The 14,272-nt window shown below is 39.9% G+C and overlaps 1 protein-coding gene across 10 annotated transcripts in view; it reads right to left on the bottom strand.

The window, feature by feature from the left end:
• BCL9 (BCL9 transcription coactivator) overlaps positions 1-14,272 on the bottom strand; it is a 91,981-nt gene that overhangs the window by 21,289 nt on the left and 56,420 nt on the right. For 3 of the 10 annotated variants that reach the window (XM_028502789.2, XM_028502792.2, XM_036015405.1), the window contains exon 1: positions 3,639-4,084. The exons of 4 other annotated variants lie outside the window; for them this stretch is intronic. The gene's annotated coding sequence lies outside the window, so the exon portion shown is untranslated. Of the gene's footprint in view, positions 1-425; positions 470-3,638; positions 4,087-6,849; positions 7,300-14,272 lie in introns of those variants that run through there. 3 more of the 10 variants (XM_036015403.1, XM_028502791.2, XM_036015404.1) reach the window with 3 other exon arrangements.

Raw genomic sequence — 14,272 nt, 5'->3', positions numbered from 1 at the left:
TCAAAAATAGGAAAGGAAGGCAAACCACTAAAATTCAAAATGCAAACTGGAGCACTACAGCCCAAATCCATCCCAATCAAGACTTGGGAAGTTTAGAAACAGCAAAATCCACCAGATACAAAAGCCTCATTCTTGTTGTTTTTGACTTTCTCCACAACCAAAAACAGTCACCACTGGTTGCAAAGTGGCCTTTTATTTCATATCTTTTCTATGCCCTTTCTTTTAGCATGGAGGAGATGCTGAGAAAATATTAAAAAGCATAAAATGCAAGTGGCCATAAGATAACTTAACTTTCAAACATCAGTTGATCTAGAGAGGAATTTTTCACCTGGGATCTACTACTTCAAGGGATCTGTGAAGAGACTTGCAGGTGGAGGGGAGCTGTGAACTTGCTGAGGAAAACTTTCATCTTCATAGTCACCAACCTCTAAGTAAAACTTAGCACTGCCTTTAAATGTGAACACAGGTGACAACCGGTGTTCATAGTATTAGCAATCCGGTGACTATGACACAAAAGAAACCACAAAGACACTTTCACATCACATTACAATTGTTGCACATATGGCCACATAGTATTTACACTCATGACTACTTCAAAATTATAGTATCATTAGACCTGCTGCTACTTTTTGCTATTTACTGTTATAAAGAAGCATATAAATGACTGTATCACACCTATTTAACATTTTAGGAACTGTTTTCATGTCATCTGTAATTCTATTTTATGCATTTAAAAAGACATAATTATCAGAAGGGGTCCTAATGATTCATTAGATTGCTGAAGAGGTACATGGACATAGATGGTTAAGAGTCCCTGGTCTACAGCAAATAAAATTTCTAGATCCTGATATCATAGTCATCAAGGCAGACAGACAAGTAAATCATTCCACCAGTATTATTTCATATTTGAAGAAAATTAAGCCACCAAGAGACCAAGTAACATGTCCAAGGTCACACAAATTTAGAATTGGTATCAATCTCAGGTTAGCACTCACAGCATGTATATTCCCACTCTTCCACAGGGACCTTTGCAATAGGGACCAACAATTGTACATTCTTAAAATTGTTGTCACTATTTCTGTCTTGCCACTAAATGGGGAACAAACATCACCTCTCAAAACTAATAAAGAACCAAAACCCAGACAACAGAACAAGACAGATGTACAAGCTACTCCTTTTTGTCCCTTAATCGAGTGTGCTAATAATTGCTACAAATGCTGAATTTGGTCTGTTCCTGAGGCAGGTTTTTAGAAGTGAGAAAAAGGTTGTGCTATGTAATAATCTCTCATTCTCAGAAGTGTTCAAAGAACTTTGCAGATAGGCATTAACTTGCTAAGCACTGCAATAAGTTACAAGTCATCTGGGCAGAGGTATCACCACATCTTAAGTGGGAAAAGAAAACTGGAGAATAAATAAGATTTGTTCCAAGTGACACCAAAGCTAATGGGAGAACTTCCTGGTATCTCTAACCACTATACCAAGTCATCATGATCAAATACTTGGTTGATTATAATGCTTATGAAACCTCTGTACTTTCTTCCCCTACAAGCTAGAGAGCATTTTCTTTTGATTCAGAGGAGCAGACACCTTCCAAAGGCTAGAGGGAAAATATCCCTTAAAATAAATTCCAATGTGCATAAGTACTTTTTTTTTTTCACTTATGCTAGTCATCTAAGAACCCAGGTAAGGAATCCCTACCTAGCTCAAAAGCCAAATTACATACAACTTGCCTTATATAAAAAGAACAGTATGGAAATTGTTCCTTCATCTTTTAGTCAATCACCTTCTTATCTATCTACTCTATCTTATGAAACTATTATCATCTTACATTCAAAACCGTTATTACAAAGTAATATTCCAATGGTTTAATATCATTAGACCCTAGGTCCTAAAACTATGCAATGTCACCCCTGTTTCAATTTTGCATTAAATTTTCTCTTCTTGTCAAAACCACCAATTAATAGAATCCTCAGTCCTCAAAGCATTTCTTACGCCACAGCTTAAGCCCTTGTCACTCTTAAGAGATCTTTATTTCTTCTAAAGATTTTATTTATTTTTAGAGAGGAAGGGAGAGAAAGAATGGGAGAGAAACATCAATGTGCAATAGATACACCAATAGGGTTGCCACTCATACACCCCACACTGGGGACCTGGCAGGCAACCCAGGCATGTGCCCTCCTGGCTGGTAATTGAACCTGCTACCTTCCAGTTCGCAGGCCAGCACTCAATCCACTGAGCCACATCAGCCAGGGCTGAAAGACGTCTCTTCTTAAATTTGTACTCAGGACCATAACATTAGTCACACTAACATTAATTTCTTTGCTAAAACTTCCCAAATTACTAGCTCCCAGGCAAAAAAGTCAACAGGACTATTACTTACATGATCTCTCTAAAGAATCAAAGGTTCTTAACCCACACATCAGTCTTACCCACCAATATCCTTTCCCCCCTACCCAATCTCTCAATTACTTCACCAGTTATCCCTCCCACCTGCTAAATCTGATTCATTGCTTTGTGAACAATCTAAGAGTTCAAATCTCTGGCTCAAGAATGAATATTTAATTTTTAAATATATAAAATGTTAGCAAATACTCCACCACGTGCCACTGATCAAAAGGTAACTCTTCACATAGCCACTCAAGCATTTTCCCATCAAAACACTGGCAGGGACCTAATCCTTCGCCTTAACCAAAGTCTAACATTCCCACCTCAGAGTCTCTCCCCACTAAGAGATGGTTATGTCCATTTCTCTACCTTGTCTGCTAGCTTCTTAGTCCCCAAATGGGTTGCAATTTAGGCTCTAAGTCACTCCTCTCCAACACAGACCACGGCCCTTGGAGGACAGATTTCAGGTCCTGAAGGCTTAGGCGCCTTCACATAAGACCCCCAGAAACACTATTACAGGCCTCTGGCTCTTCCCTCTGAACATCATAACCTGCTGCTGTTTCCCTTGGGGGATCTCCATTTCACCAGGCTCACCCAACACTAACTAGTGACATCTTAATAGTGTTTGCAACTTTCAAAGGTCACTGACTGGGGTTCCACTATGTAAATCACTGGTGTGTCCACTACCCCCATAATGACTTGGTGACCATCACTACCTCACCTGCTTGAGTCCTTTTACTATTCATCGAGTCTTCTTGGCTTTCACTTTCCCCCACCCTTCAACAAGTCACTGGCCTGCAAAGTCCCCTTCACCTCTCTATCCATTTTCGGGGACTTACAGACCCCACCAAACTCAACCCGAATTCCCATTTTTAGCTCTCCATTTCGCCCCTCAAATGCCCCTTCATCCCAGGACTCTAGGACCGTCCCATCTCATTTAGCTTCTCCAAGCACTGCTTGAGACATAACCTAAAAAAATCGAGGTGCCTCAGTTTGCCCCCATCGCTCAGGTTAGAGAGCACCCCTCACATACCCCCACAGGTTTCTCCAGACTCAACTCACTAAACCCGCAACCTCTACCCCCTCCTTTTCTCCAGTCCCCGCCTCCCAGTTCCACGGCTTTCAGCGACTGTGGCTGCCCCTGCCGCCAAACCGGCTCAAAACACGCGGACGCGGACCCGTTTCCCCCAACCCACCCCTACCGCCCAGGCTCCGGCCCTTCCCCTCCCCCTTCCCCCTGAGGTGCCACTTACCCCCAAGGCAGGAGTGGGGGAGGGGACAGTCTCGGAGTAGGGGAGGGGCTTCGGTCCCAGGCGGCTCTCAGCCCCAGGGGGCCGGGGCCGGGGCCGGGGCCAGGGCCAGCCGCTGCAGCAGCAGCGCAGCGTCTCCCCCCGGTGGCGGCGGCGACGGCGGCGGCGGCTCCGTCCCACTCCCGCAGACACACATAGGCTCCATTGTCCGCCGGCACCTCCCCCTTTCCGGCTATCCTCTCCCGGTACCGCCCCTTCCCCCTCCCTTCTGTCCTCCCCCTAGCCGCACCGCGCCAAGAACTGTACTGCCAGACCCGCCTCAGACGCAGGCACAGTAGGGCCCCCTCCCCCCGGCCTCGACGCCCCGTAAGGCAAAGGAAGGAGAGTGCCCTTATCCGCCTCAGCGCCCGGCCGGGCCGCCGGGAAGGGCCCACCCCCATCCGAGGGAATGTCAGTTGACCCCCTCCCAGAACTCGCGCGTTGGTACCAACCCGGCCGCTTCCTCCTCCCACTCCCCTGCCTTCCCGGAGAGGTACCGCCTTCGCCCCGCCTACCCAAATAGCCCCGCCTTCTAGACCCCCGCCCCTCCCTCCCAATATTTTACTATAGGACCGCCCACCGCCGGTACTACCTCCTGCTTTGCGTGGACACTCCCATCGGATTCCCTCCCCAATTAGTCATCAGGCCAGAAGAGACGCCTACTCCCCACCTTAAAGCGGCAGAGTCCTTTTTCGCAACTGAACCTCCCCCAGGGCCGGCGGGGTGGGCCAGGGAGGATCTCTTCTTCCTAGGCACACACTCACCCAGACAGTTCCCCCAACGCCTTCCGCAGCACTAGTGAGCAGCCCAAGGGGACTGGAAAAGGTGCGGAGGGGGAAAGGGCAGCGTGAAATCTGGCCACCTTTGACAGAAACGATTTGGGAGCTGCTGAAAGGAAGGAGTCTTTCCCTCACATTTGCCTGCCTTCCCTGGTCCCGGCCTAGTCCTCAGTCTTCAAGGTTACCTCTTCACGTCTCCAGGATGCATCCCCATTCCCTCTGATGTCCCCTGTTTTCACCCCTCAATCTCTGCACCGCCTTTGCTTTGGCTGGCTTTCTCCCCTCCCAGGGGAGCAGGCCCCTCTCGCGGTTGCACTCTCTTCCACCCTCATCAAAGCAGATTCTCTCAAGGGTCCTGCAGGAGCTGCAGCGGGGTCTCTCCTTCCATATCCGGTCCAGCCCAGCCTCGCTCATGCATCACTACCAGGTGCTCATAGGAGACCTTCTGTCCAAATATCCTCAATCGCTGCGCTACCGGTTTTTAATAGCAGTACACTCCCCAGATTCTTCGAAATACCTCTGCTTTAGGGAGCTCAAAGCCGGGGCATCCTGTCACTGTCCTCCGTGAAGTAAGAAAGTAACCTATTAGAGAGAACTTTTTCTCAGCAGGAAAAATGACAGCATCATGGTGAGCGCATGTTGCTGGATAAAACTGAGTCTAGCTACTTCTGTTTTATCTTTGTGGCCCTTGTTGCTACCCTGATCAGTGGTTATTACAGACCTGTCTGTTCCACAGCCCTCCCCAGAACACACTGTAGTTACACCTCTGTTTGTAGAGTCTAGATGTTAAGATGTTTCTGCAGCTATGTGCACTGGCCCCACAGCTTTTCTGAAGCAGCTAAGTGAAGACTATCTATGTTATAACGTACTACGTGTTCTCCCCAAAGATAAATGGAGGCAACATGGCCAAGAGAAGTAGATAAATTTTCTTCTGTTTTTGTTTCTATCGCCCGTGGTTTTAACCAGGCTACTTATTTCTGTGTCAGCTTCTCTGTCTACAATAGGAAGTCTTTCTTAGGGCAACCTTTTAAAAAATGGTGCTGGCTGTAAAGGATGGTACAGGAGAGCCCTGAGTGGTAAAAAGCTTTGGAAACCATTTAAAACTCTTGACTGGTCATGTAAGTATATATACCATGCTTCTCCAGCTTTGATCCTATGAAAAACTTTTTCACAGCAATATATTTTCTTTGTCTTCCATTATGACTGAGGATATAAATGTAGAAAAAAAAAGACAAACAATATAAATTTAAGATCAATTGAAGGATTCCAAATGGGATATAATTAAAATAAAATGCTTTTTTGAGACAATTTTTGCCAGTAAAACATTTGATGTAATACAGGTAAAAACCTCTGTAAAAGAAGGCAAGAAGAAAAAGGTTCATGGACAGATGAAAAGACAACTAAACCCAAGAAAAACTTGAGATTGCTACTGTAGGTGGAAATAAGGGATTTCGTAGACTGTATCTATACAAAAAAAAAAATCACTACCAAAATAAGGTCTGGACTGGGGCATTCCAGACCAGACCACCTTTACTCAGAAAGCTAAAAAAAAAAAAAGCTCATTATAACAATAATACACATGCAAAACATCTTAACCATTTTATTAGGCATTACACCCTCTCCCTACTGTATGTGTCAAAGTTCAAAATTATTTAATGAGACAGAAGAAAAATATAAATGAATATTAAATGCAAAACTAGAGTAAAATGGCAATAATGTCAAGCATTTAAGGATGCTAAAAGTCATGCAATTTAATTATTAAGATTACCACAGTAATAGTAATCTAGCTGCACTGCACCTGGGATAAAAATGTTTTAAAATGATATATTCTATCAAATATTTATTTTACTAAACTTTTAAAATCTGAATTTTCCAACTTCCATACATTTCCATTTCACTTGAGAAAAAAATTCTATTTTGCTGTATAGGGATCAAGCACTCTGTCTACACATAAGTACTAATGGAGAATGAGAAAATTCTCCATGTAATTTTTTAAAGAGCCCTATAAATAAAAGTTTCAAACTGTTTCTGCTACTCTACAAATTCTAAGATAAATCACTTTTTAATCCAAATGGTGAAACTGTTTTAAAAAGGAAGGATTTTGACACTAAAGAGACCTGGGTTTGTTTTTGTTTGTTTATTTTTTTCTTTCTGAAATTTGCTTCTTCTAATGATAAGCACTCACCGTGGTGTAAGTAAGCATGGATGATATAGGATTGGCTTCTTGGTTCTTCAACTATTCACAGCATCTGTTGCTTAAGTTTGCCTCCATTCTTTTTTTTTTAACCTGTAAACTCCACTTTTGAAATGCTTTTGTTCCCTTAGCTCTTGATAAATTTACACCTCTCCCCAGTTTCTCTGAAACTGCTGCCCAACCACCACAGCTTTGACCTCACCTGCCTGTTTTGCATCCAGTTTGCTCTCACTGGCCGCATTGCCTTTTTGGAATCCCAGACAACCCATCTTTCCAGCAATGGAAATTCCTAATGCTGTGCACATTTCTTTGTTTTTCACTCCTGGGCCCCCAGACATTACTTAGAAAAAAACCCATGAACCAAGAAAATTGGACATCAATCAAAATGCAAGCAATGAAACTTCAACTGAACTGTAGTATTTTTACTTGGCAACCTTTCTATGTATTTTCATTGCCTCCTATATCATTTCCTACAGCATTTACTCCAAATTTTATCCACTACTTCTACATTGGAAGACTAAACTTGTCATCTCATCCCACCTCTGAAGGATTTTATTCAGCTGTATCTCTTGCATTAACTTATGCTTTGCTTCAGTATGTTCAGTAAAATCTTTCTTATACCAATGCTCTCTTTCCCCCCTTCCTTTTTATTCCCAGTTTATCCAAGGGGTAACCTACATTCCTTGCACTGCAATTTAACCATTCTACCAAAATTCTCTCTTCAACGTGGCCAAACCTAATTGCCAAATCCATCCAATGAATATCCTTTTCTTTCTGAATCTCTTATAGTTTGAATTCCAAGATAATGATATTCTGATGGTCTTCTTCCTTCCACCAATTTTATTGATATATAATTGATATATAATATTGTATAAATTTAAGGTATATAACATGATGTGTATGTGTTGTGAAATGATTACCATATTGTTTAATTAACATCCATCATCTCATATAGATATAATTTTTTGTGTGATAAAAACTTTTAAGATCTACTCCCTTAGCAACTTTCAAATATACAATACAGTATCATTGACTATAATTACCGAGCTATACTTTACATCCCTGGACCTATGTATCTTATAACTAGAACTTTATGCCTTTTGGAAACCTTCACCCATTTACCCCCACACTGTACCTTCTGCCTCTGGTAACCACCAATATGTTCTCCATTTCTTATGAGTTTGATATGTATACAAGGTCTGTCCAGAAAACATCCAGCCATTGTTAATATATTGAGAACTGTTTGCTCAATATCGATGTAACTGGGCAGCCTAGGAAAGTGGACTGGAATTTGCATGCGTGAACAATGACAACTTCACTGTACTAATCTGTGGAGGTGGTAGATGCCATTTAGTGAGCATGTGTACTTTGTGGCCATTGCATTCACAATGACAGAGGAAGTAGAACAATGACAAAATCTGCATCAAATTTTGTGTTAAATTTGAATATTCCTCTGTGGAAACTATTTGAGTGATTCAGAAGACTATAGCTATGGGCAACTGGTGATTGGCAGCTTCATCACAACAATATACCCACTCATGCATCACATCTCATGCAGAGTTTTTGGTGAAACACCAAATCACCCAAGTGACTCAGCCCCACTACAGCCCAGATTTGGTGCCTTGTGACTTCCGGCTTTTCCCAAAACTAAAATCAACTTAGAAATGGAAGAGATTTCAGGCTGCCAATGACATTCAGAAGAATATGGTGAGGTAGTTTGATGGTGATTGAGAGAACTGTGCAAGTTCTCAAAATGCCTACTTTGAAGGGGACTGAGGTGTCATTGATCTATGTACTGTTTCTAGTACCTTGTATTTTCTTCAGTAAATGTCTGAAATATTTCATATTACTTGGGGGGATACCTTCTGAACAGACTATATCTATTTTATATATATTTATTTCAGATGTACATGAGATCACACAGTATTTATCTTTCTCTGTCTGACTTATTTCACTTAGTATAATGTCCTTAAGTTTCATCCATATTATTGCAAGTGTCAGGATTTCCTTTTATTTTTTATGGTGAATAATATTCAACCATATATACCCCATATTTTCTTTATCCACTCAACTGTTGATGGACACTTATGTTGTTTGCCTGCCTTGGCTATTGTAAATAATGTTGCAATGGACAAGAGAGTGCAAATATCTCTTTGAGATAATGATTTCATCTTCTTCAGATAAGATACCTAGAGGTCTGTCATCTTTATTCATTTAAATCCTTCCTTTTGTCTCATAATTCTTATTTCCTTAAAGTCCTTGGTTCTTTTATCCTTTCTCTCTTCAATTCTCTCTAGGCTGTCTCTCACAAACTTTACTCATCACAGGTCAAGCTGAGGCCTCTCTTGAGCTTAAATACTGCATTTCTATCTACTCAGCTTACCAACCTAGAAGTCAACCTAACACATCAAAAAACAAACTCAGCATCTTTCAAAATTAAGACTTACCTCTAAATTCATTGTCTTTCACTTAGGCCCAAAACTTTGGAGTAATCCTAACTCAAAATCTCCATCTGGCTATGTATCTTCTCAGTCAACAGTGTCCACAAATTTATCCTTTAAATCAATTTCTTATTTTCTGCTCCCAAGTTGAGACTGCTCCCATTGAGGCTATTTGGAGTAATAGCCTCCAAATAGACATTCCTGTCTCCAGACTCTCCCCTCCTCAGTGAATTCTCCATGCTCTTTATAGACAGATCTTCCTTAAAGACCTGCTTTTATTTATATATATAAATTAATATATATATTAAATAAATATATATATTTTATATATATATATATATATATATATATATAATAGTTCATGCAGTGCCAATTCATCTGTAATTACTTTAGCCTTACTGGTTCTTCTGGACCCAACTAGAGCCTGTCTACCCTAAGATCGCAACAGTGTGTTATAACAGAAAAAATATTGACTTTAGAGAGTCACCTGGACCTGGGTTTGAATAGTGAACTGTCTTTTACTAGACAAATAGCTTCAAACAAAAGAAAAAAAGTTATTTTTCTTTCACATTTAGTAGATGTTTATATCTACTAATTTTAGAATATATGAAAACTTTTAATATCATCTACCTTTTATCATAGTTCCTAGTCTTATATATCTTGAGAGCAGGACCTTATACCTCTTTGTGTTCTGCAGCCATTTAGTCATTGCTATATTTATTGAGCACCTACTATGTGCAGAACATTTTGGGAAGTATGAAACACAAGTCAGATATTCAATTTTGTCCTCAAACTGTAATCCCACCTACATGGAAGATGCATTCATTCATTAAAAAAAGATTTTAGTAAGTGCCTTATTTGTGTCAGGTATTGTGAAAAGTACTGAAGATTCAAATAAACATAAGACATGTTCCCTGCTATTGGGATGTAGGATCTATCTAGTTAGGAATGCTATCAAATAAACATTTATAATAGACTTATAATTATAGTAAGTGCTATCTATGATATGGATAAATACCATGTGTTTGGACACAGAGAGGAGAGGTATCTGTCAGATTCAGATAGGAAAGTTGGGAATGCAGTAAGATCTCAGTGGAATCTTAAAGAATGCATAAGAGTCAGCCAGGCAAAGGACTCAGTAATGTACAAAGGCTCACCTGTATGACAATGTGGTTATATAAACGCTATTAGATAGAAAGTAATGAATAAGTGGTAGAAGAGAGGCAGAGAGCAAAATGGCAATTAAAGGAGATCTATCATTTAAGGGTTGGGTGAGGTAAGCACAAACTGCTTCATGGAAGTGGTGGTATTTGAGGCAACCTGAAGGGGCCAAGTATCAGGTTGATTCAGAAGACATTCAGTATGGTCAGATGCCTCTTTGTCTTGAGATATGTCTGCACACAGTAGCACCACATCTCATCAGCTATGATGATGGTGATGATGATTATAATGGTTTTTCTCATGAAGTTGGCTCTTCGACCTTTCCAGAATGCTTACAAGGGAAGGCTCATGGTCCAACAACAATCTTATCTGGGTGGAGAGGCTGTCGATCAGACTGTCTGGCTTTGAATCCCAGCTCTGCCATAAGATGGCTGTGTGACCTTAGAAAAATTACTTAACCTCTCTAGGGTTCAGTTTTTTCTTCCATTAAGTGGAGAAAGGATAATTTTTTCTTACAAGGTAGCATGAGGAATAAATGAGTGACTGCCTGTAGGAATAGTGCCTGGTACATAGTAAATGCCCAATAAATGTTGATGATGATGATTATTATTATTATTATTACATGTGGTATCTCTGAATTATCTATAATGGTATTATTGCCTTAGGAAGGATTTTAGGAGCACTAAAAAGATAATTTCCTCAATACTTCACGTATTTTCACACCAAATCTCACTCACTGGTATCTCTTCCAGTCTCCTAACATGCTTCTTTAAGTTCTGCTATTACAAATTCATACCTCTGGATTTAAGATGTAAATTTCCCAAGCCCTTGTGAAGGGTGACACAGAAAAGGGTTAGCCCTCTTTTATTTTAATAATTTATCTGGCCAGATCCATATCCTCCTTAAACTCCTAACTGTACTGAGGAACTCTTGTGGGGAAGAAAGAAAAGGCTAATTCTGAAGCCTGGAGAATCTTTCCCAGAAATTGAAGCTGGAAATAAACACTCAGAGGACTTTCTGAGGGCAATATGTCCTCTGGGATTGAAGGAAGGGATGATTTTGAAGAGAGATGGCAAGAAAGGATGAGGAAAAGAAAAAAAGAAAAGGTCATTTTTGTCAGTTAACAAACAGTGCTGACCTTGATTTTGGGACTCTTTATCCACCACTCTTTTATCCACTCTGTGCTGTGTTTCAGAATAATTTTGCTCCAGATCAGTCCTGATTTATATTAATGACTTTAACTTTCCATAATGACATTTACTCTCTTAGTTATTGTTTATCAATCAAAAATTAATAAGCACCTAGAATGTGTCTAGTGATGAATTAAGTAGAGTGAGAATTTTATTAGAAGCTGAAGAAATAGCCCTTGTCAGGAATCTTACAGGCCAGTTGAGGGAGAAAAAGTTTAATAACAATTAATTCCTAAACTGTATTATAGACATGATAGATGTGACACAAACTCTGAATTTCCAGAATTAAAAAAAAAAAGGCAGTTAGTAGAGACTGGAGTAGCACGCAATAATTTGGAGAATCAGAGAACAGATTGGAGCAGTTCCGGAAGTGGAAGATGGCTCAAGAGGGAGAGACCAAGAGTCAAGCCAGAGAATGAAAGAACAGCCTTTCTGTCCATGTGTGGACAGAAAATAGTAATAGTAAGGGTGGTTATAGGCAGTCATAATGATAGCTGCCATTTTAATATCTATTGTGTGCATGTGCCAAGCTCTATTCTAAGTACTACCTTAATATTATCTCATTTAATACACATAATAACCCACGAGGTGTAAACTGTTATTCCCATTTTACAGTTGAGCAGCCAGATGTTTCAAGGAGTAAGTGACTGTTCTAAAGTCATGCAGCTAAATGGGAGTTTAGATTAAAACCCAAGTCAGTCTGAGGGGAAAGCTCTCACAGCCCCACAGAACAGCCTCTCATCAGTGTGGGTGTTGGCATACAATAGGGAATACAGTTGATTAAAGAAGGTAGTAATTCGTTACACAGAATATAAGCACACAGAAGGATACACTGAGTTTAAACAAACAAACAAAAAAAGCCACAATTTGTCGAACACCACTTATGAAACAGGCACTTTCTTTACAGTATCATCCTGTGATTCATAATTATATCCATTTTGCAGATGAGAAAACCAAAATGAAGTTTAATGACTTGCCTAAGCTTCACAACTGTCAAATAGCACAGCCCAGATTTGAATGCTAGGCTGGAGGCAACGACTATGTTCTTGCTGCTATCCTGCTCTCTCTCTCTCTCTTTGAGCAGGGGAAAAACTATAAAAATAATACCACTGCAATTTGCATGGTAGTCTTCAAAGCATTTCATATTCAACGCCACATCTGATCCTTATGATAACCATGTGACACATTTGGAAGATACCTCCACATAATGAATAACAATAATAGTCATGATAATCATTAAAACACTGATTTTTTTTCCTATATACCTAGCACTGTGCTAAGGTCTTTACATGGATTGTATGGTCAGCTTATAACAACTCTATAAAATAGGTTCTATTATTATTCTTACCTTGCACGTGAGGAAACTGGCTCAGAGAGGTTAAGTAACTCAATGAAGGAGGTTAGGCTGCAATAAATTATGGAACTAATTCAAGGTCATGACAATGAGTGTGATTCCTGGAGTAGAGCACAGATCCCCTAATTTCACATCCATGCATACCCTTTTCACCTTATTACTCTGACAGTTCATCTACAGCTACAGGAAGGAAGATTTAAAGAAAGAACTGCAAGCAGCAGGGGAAGTAGCTGGAGGACAGCAGACTTTTAGCTGTGAGATAATGCAGACCCAGATGGGGAGCTAACGGGGATCAAAGAGGTGGCAAATCCGGCTACTGAGGAAGGCTACAGCCATTCACTTTAAGGAAAAATAGCTTATGTTTGCTTTATAGCCATAAAATTGGTGGAAAGGGGGCATTGTAATCAGAAATGGGAGTGGTTCAAAAATGGCACTGGTCCATAGTGAGACAGCACTAAACACCAGCTAGGAATGACTATAATAAAAAAGACAGACAAGATGTAAAGTACAGCATAGGGATATAGTCAATAATATTGTAATAACTATGTATGGTGACCAGTGAGTACTAGACTTATCAGGAGGATCACCTCCTAAGTTAAATAATTGTCTAACCATTAGAGTGTGTATCTGAAACAAATAAAAAATTTAAAAGAAGACAGAAAATAGCAAGTGTGACAATGGGCAGAAATTAACATTCATACATCACTGGTAAAAATGTAAAATGGTGAAGCCACTTTCAAAAACAGTTTAGTAATTTCTTAAAAAGTTGAACATAAGTTTACCACATGACCCAGCAATTCCATTTCTAAGTGAAATAAAATCATATGTTCATACAGACTTATATGTGAACATTAATAGCAGCATTGTTCCTAATAGCCAAAATGTAGAAAAAATCCAAATGTCCATCAACTGATGAATGGATAAATAAAATGTGGTACATGCATACAATGGAATATCTTCAGCAGTAAAAAGGAGTGAAGTACTGATACATGCTATAACATGGATACACCTCAAAATTGCTATGCTAAGTAAAAGAAGCCAGATACAAAAGGCTATATGTTGTATAATTTCATTTACATGAAATGTCCAGGGAAAGCAAATCTGTAGAGGCAGAAAGCAGATTGATTAGTGGGTATGGGGAATGGGAATAGATAGCAAATGAGTATGAATGATCTTTTCCAGGTGAAGCAAATGTTTTAAAACTGGATTTTGGTGATGCTTGCACAAGAATGTAAATTTAACAAAAAAAATCAATGAATCATACACTCAAAATGGGTGAATTTATAGTATGTAATTATATATCAATAAAGCTATTTTTTTTTGAAAGGTGAAGCTGGTTTGCTAAGGAAGAGAGTTAAGGTTTAGAATGACAATTTACACTAAAGTGGAGATGTCCTGCCAGGTGAAAGGGTAGGCTGGAGGTGCAGAGGTGATAGCTGAAGCAATAAAAGTAAATTAACTTACAAAAGGAAAAAGCAC

The sequence above is a fragment of the Phyllostomus discolor genome, chromosome 14 (assembly GCF_004126475.2).
Source record: "Phyllostomus discolor isolate MPI-MPIP mPhyDis1 chromosome 14, mPhyDis1.pri.v3, whole genome shotgun sequence".
Lineage (NCBI taxonomy): Eukaryota > Metazoa > Chordata > Mammalia > Chiroptera > Phyllostomidae > Phyllostomus > Phyllostomus discolor.
The sequence above is the reverse complement of the archived record's forward strand: the minus strand, read 5'-3'. Positions and strand labels throughout refer to the sequence as shown.